We start from the raw sequence: 6283 nt of genomic DNA, 5'->3' as shown, positions 1-6283 counted from the left end.
AAGAAAGATTTAATTGTCATGGAAAGTTCATCCTAGAAGAACAAATATGAGCTACAGTACATAGCTAGGTGACCAGCACCATCAATCACAGGTCAATTGGGATCATCGGCTACAAGGTCTAGCACAGAAACAAATAAACCAATTGTGGTCGTGGGAACCAAAGAACTTACCAGGAGATGGAGCCCGAGGAAGGAATCAATGAAGTAAACTAGAGAGTCGCCTCGACACCGGGGTTGCAGCCACGTTACTGCCGTCCGCCAGCACCAAGGTCGACACTGGTTAGAGCAACACCCAGTGTTGGCTATACCGGGGGCGGTCAGGCGAACACCGCACCCGCGTTGCGGCAGCCCAGCATCCTTGCTAGCCGGATTGGACCGACGCCTGAGGAGACCGGAGGCGGCCGCCTTTTCCGTGTTGGACTTGGTCACGCTATCTCCACACCACACCCTGCTCCCCTTGTCTCTGTGCCGCCGGCCTCATCCTCACCGTGCGGTCTCGTCTGCTTCGCCAATGTATCTCTGGATCTGTGTGAACTTTTCCCCAAGACCTCCCCATCCCTCTCATCTTCTCTTCCGCTTGCTTGTTGGCCCAGAACCAACGCCGACTACTTTCCGGCAACGGTAACGACCGACGACGAACAAGGACGAAGTGAAGCTGACTGGATTGATCACCTACGCAGTGCAAAGCTAGCCAAGCTAGCAATCGATCCTTTGCTTGGATTATGCACGCCCGTATACACTTTGATCAATCTCGCCGGAGTACACACGCGAGAACACAATACGCCAGATTGGATAGCCACAGGAGCGTGTCGCTCCCGTCAATATCTTTGTATTGATTTTCCACGGTCGATACAAAGTACAGGGGTAGGTTACATATATATACTAGCTAAGCCAACTAGTACTAATCCTACTCGGCGCATTATTAGGAATCCTACACGGACAAGCGCGTACACATTTCACGGCTAGGACACAGACGTATCCGTGGTCGTGTTTGACTCCAACAATCACCCCCCTAAACACGACGTCGTCACGTCACAGCTCCGACACCGATTCTTCTTCGCATCTCCAAGAACTTCTCTTGATTCAAAGCCTTGTAGCATGTCCACAAGCTGATCATTGGTGTGTATGTAGTTGACTTCCGTCTTACCTTCTTCCACAACGCCCTTCATGTAGTGATACATCGTATCAATGTGCTTGCTCCTATCATGCCGCACTGGATCCTCACGTGGAAAAGTTGTAGACTCGCCGTAAACATTTAGCACCACTTGTTTCGGATCTCGGTCCATGAGATCACCATGTAGCCTCCCTAGCCACACACCTGGACACATCGCAGCGGCAGCTGCAACATACTCTTTTGCATCAACTGCGGGTGCGTTAGTCTTCTTGCAACGCTCAAGACGAGGTTCCACTAAAGCGCCAACTGAATTGCAAACTTTCATGCCGCGGCTTTCAAGTACCTTCCTTGTGTATGCCTTCTGGCATAGTGTGACCTCCTCGGTCTTTTGATGTACATCTATCCTTGGGTAGTAACTCAAAAGACCTAGATCATTCATCTTGAAAAGCTCTTTCATCTGTAGCTTGAACTTTACAATCACCTCTTCATCTACTCCAGTTATCAATAGGTCGTCGACGTAGATGCCAACTAGTAGACGATCCCCTCCTTCACCTCTCTTGTACATTGCATGCTCTAGTGGGGCTTTCTCAAATCCAAGAGAAATCAATGTCCGATCAACTTTGATGTTCCACTCCCGAGGTCCTTGCCATAGCCCATCCAAGATTTTGTGTAACTTCAGTACCTTGTAGTCTTCTCCTTCTTTGATGAAACCCGGTGGTTGATTCACATACACATCTCCTTCTATCTCACCGTCCAAAAACGCGGAGTCTGTTGAGTCAAACTTGGTCGTCCGGTTCACAGAACGACAGCAACAGATTTACGTCTCAGATGCATGCATGGCTGCATGTCAGCAACAGCAGCAGCAGCAAATTACTTACCTACGAAGTAAAACGGCAGGTCGGCAAGTCGGCAGCACTTGCGTAACTTACTAGTTAAGGCAAGCTAGCTAGTAACTAGTAGTAGTTTCTAGTCTAGTACACATATGAGCTGAGGTGGGCAGCTAGTAGAAATATCTTAGTTCTATCGTCGGTTTGTAATCACCTATAAATAGGTCCCAAGTCCCCCGGTTGTAAGCATTCCATTCCAATCAAGAAAGGTATCAAGCCACTCCAGTATTCCTCCTCTGCTCGTGAGTGTGTCCTCTCAGTACGTGGGTGTGTGTGAGTTCATCTGTACGTGAGTGAGAGTGAGAGCAGCTTGTGTGCAGCCGCTGGTTTTAGCTAGGCTTCCTCTAATTACTACAAAGTGAGAGCTAGCTATTTGTAGTTTCGGGCCAACAATTGGTATCAGAGCCTCAGGTTATGCCGAAGCATATGCGGAAGGAAGGCGTCACCGGCGACGGCTCCAAGACCGCCGGGCAGAGCTCGGCCGAGGACACCCATGCGGCGGACGCGCTCGCGCTGCGAGGCAGGCCGGGAGGTGAGCTAGGTGCGCCACGCTCCGTGCGAGACGTGGGCATGTCCAGTACCTCCTTCCCTCTCCTCACGCGGACCAACTACCCCAGTTGGTCCGTCCTGATGAAAGTCATCATGGAGGCGCGGCATATGTGGAAAGCCGTGGAAACCGGCGATGTCGAGTACGAGGAGGACCGGCTGGCGATGGAGGCGATCTTGCGCTCCATCCCAGAGGAGATGGTGCTCACCCTTGGCACCAAGGAGACAGCCAAGGAAGCATGGGACACCATCATGACTCTGCGCATCGGCGTGAAGTGCGTACGGGAGTCAAAGGCCCAGACATTGCGCCAGTTCAAGGCCGGTGAACAAGTCGACGACTTCGCCTTGCGACTGCAAGGTCTCGTCAACGAGCTCGCAATACTCGGAGATTACATCGACAACAAGATGGTGATTCTCAAGTTCCTCCGCGTCGTCCCCAGGCAGTACAAGCAACTGGCCTGGTCCATCGAGAGTTTGGTGGATCTCTCCACCATGACGATCAAGGAGCTGGTAGGGCGGCTGAAGGTCATCGAGGAGCGCGGCGATGAAGCCGACAACCGTGCTGGCGGCGAACTACTGCTCACCAGGGAGCAGTGGGACGCGCAGCTTCAGCAGCGCGGCCGCGATGGCTCTTCCGGCAGTGGGGGAGGCGCCCCCATGGGAAGCAGAGGTCGCGGCAGAGGCGGAGGCCGCACCCAGAGCGGTGGCGGCAACCGCGGTCGCAAGCCAAGCCGGGCAGGGTGAGGCGCTCGCAATGGTGGCAAGTGCCGCTACTGCAACATGCCGGGTCACTGGATCCGGGATTGCGACAAGAGGAAAGCCGACGAGGCAGCCGCGGTAACGGCAAACATCGTCCAGGCTGACATGGACAGCGGGCCGGCAATGATGCTGGCAAGAGTCGAGCCCGTGCAGGAGAGCTCAGCGTCTCCTGCGACCACAAAGTCGACAACCACCCATTCCGTGCAGAAGGCACGGAACCCGTCCACGGAAACCATCACTCCAGTGAAAGGCCACACCTCGACAATGACGTTCTCGGGGCCTGTTGACTGGGAGGCGATGAAGGCCCGGGTGTGGGGGAGCCACACCCCGGTGATGGCGTCTCCGGCAACCTCGGGACCCGATAAGGTCGCAGAAGTTGGCGCGGCAATGACGCATATGGCGGACCATGCTCCGACCATGATGCTGGCGACCATCGACTCCGTGCGGGAGCGCACGGAGACTCAGGTCATCCACACCCCAATGCCGAAGTGTTCGGGGTCCACCGTGATGATGGAAGACGGCTCCCCGACAATGGTGTGTGCGTGCGGCTACGTCTTCCTCAACGAGGAGAGAGCCGTGACCACACCCACGCTTGCAGGCGGCAAGCAAAGTGAGGGTTGGTTCCTCGACACCAGCGCCACGAACCACATGACTAGTTCGGTCGAGGCGTTCACGGAGCTGGACCATTCAATCACCGGGAAGGCGCGGTTCGCGGACGGATCCGTGGTGGAGATCCACGGGTGCGGGACCGTCGTCTTCGCCGACAAAGGGGGTGATCACAGGGCGTTCACGGACGTCTACTTCATCCCGGTGCTCAAGAGCAGCGTCGTGAGTGTCGGACAGCTCGACGAGGGTTGGTTCGACATCGGCATCCGGCATGGTGTTCTCACCGCGCGCGACCAGCAGAAGAGGCTACTTAACGAGGTAACCCGCTCGCCAAACCGCCTCTATAAATTCTTCATTCAACTTGTGCATCCTGTGTGGCTTGCCATGGGTCATGTCTCCGACGCATGGCGTTGGCATGCCAGGCTAGGACACCAACACTTTGACGGGTTGCGGAAGATGGCGCGAGGCAACCTCGTTCATGGGCTACCTCACATCTAGCACGCCGACGAGTTGTGCGATGCGTGTCTTGGCGGGAAGCAGCGGCGCCTGCCCTTTCCCGAGAAGGCACGCTATCGGGCACAGAATCCCCTGGAGGTGGTTCACGGGGACCTCTGCGCCCCAATCACCCAGGCAACGCTAGGAGGGCGTCGCTACATCCTGCTGCTCGTCAACGACTACAGCAGGTTCATGTGGGTGCTTCTCCTCGCCTCCAAGGATGAGGCGGAGCGAGCCATCGTCAAGCAGCAAGCGGCAGTAGAGGTCGAGTGCGGCCACAAGCTGCGCGTGCTGCACACGGACCATGGCGGCGAGTTCACGTCGGCCACGTTCTACAAGCACTGCGACGAGAAAGGGGTGCAACGTCACCTGACAGCCCCTTACTCGCCGCAGCAAAATGGCGTCGTCGAGCGGAGGAACCAAACGGTGCTTGGGATGGCACGCTGCATGCTCAAGGCAAAGCAGGTGCCGAGCACGTATTGGGGGGAGGCCGTGCTCATGGCCGTCTTCATCCTCAACCGCTCCTTCACAAGGAGCGTCGATGGCAAGACGCCTTATGAGGCGTGGTATGGAAGGAAGCCCAATGTACGCTTCCACCGCACTTTTGGCTGCGTCGGGCATGTCAAGACGGCGTGCCCACAGCTGAAGAAGCTCGACGACAGAAGCACCCCAATGGTGTTCATGGGCTACGAGACGGCCTCTAAGGCGTACAAGATGTATGACCCCGTCTCAAAGCGTGTGCATGTCTCTCGCGATGTAATCTTCGACGAAGACGTGCGATGGACTTGGGAGGCGTCGGGGGAGGCCCCGGCAAGCAGCTCCTTTACCGTGGAGTACCCGATGTACTCTACGACCCCGGGAAGTGCCACCACGGGAAGCTTGGAAGGTGTGGATCCGGGAACAGCAACCCCGAGAACACCGTCCCCGGGTACGGTGTCACCGGACACCATAACGTCAAGCAAGGTGGGTCCCGGGAGGCAGTTCGCAACCCCGCCAACGGCGAGGTCGGAGCTGTTCGACGCCGACGACAGCATTGGCGCCCCCCACAGGTTTCGGCGTATGGGGGATCTCCTCGGCGAGCCTGCGGCAACACCGCAACAGCCCATGGAAGAGGACGTTGATGACGCTGATGTCTTGCATCTGATGGCCGGCGAGGAGCCGACCACATTCGTGGAGGCCGAGCAAGAGGATTGCTGGCGCCACGCGATGCTGGACGAGCTGGCGTCGATCAACGACAATGCCACTTGGACACTCACCACACTGCCTGCTGGGCACCGACCCATCGGGCTCAAGTGGGTGTTCAAGGTGAAGAAGAACGAGCACGGCGCCATTGTCAAGCACAAGGCGCGCCTCGTCGCCAAGGGCTACGTACAGCATGAGGGTGTGGACTTCGAGGTAGTCTTTGCTCCGGTGGCAAGGCTGGAGTCCGTGCGACTCATCCTTGCGGTGGCTGATCACCGCGGGTGGGTGGTACACCACATGGACGTCAAGTCGGCGTTTCTCAATGGCGACCTCAACGAGGAGGTGTACGTCTCCCAGCCACCTGGGTTCGTTGCCAAGGGCCACGAGCAGGACGTGTATCGACTACACAAGGCCCTATGGGGTCTCCGGCAAGCCCCAAGGGCGTGGAACGCCAAGCTTGATGCAAGCCTCGCATCCCTTGGGTTCTCACGCAGCGTTTCTGAGCATGGTGTGTACTCGCGTGGCACCGCGAACACGCTGCTCATCGTCGGCATCTACGTCGACGACTTGGTCATTGCCGAGGCAGAGCCTAAAGAGGTTCAACGCTTCAAGGGAGAGATGCATCGTCTCTTCAGCATGAGCGACCTTGGGCTGCTCCGTTACTACCTCAGGCTGGATGTGAACCAGGAGGGTGG

This window comes from Triticum aestivum, chromosome 3B (genome assembly GCF_018294505.1).
Source record: "Triticum aestivum cultivar Chinese Spring chromosome 3B, IWGSC CS RefSeq v2.1, whole genome shotgun sequence".
Taxonomy (NCBI): domain Eukaryota; kingdom Viridiplantae; phylum Streptophyta; class Magnoliopsida; order Poales; family Poaceae; genus Triticum; species Triticum aestivum.
Note: the sequence above shows the minus strand (reverse complement) of the source record.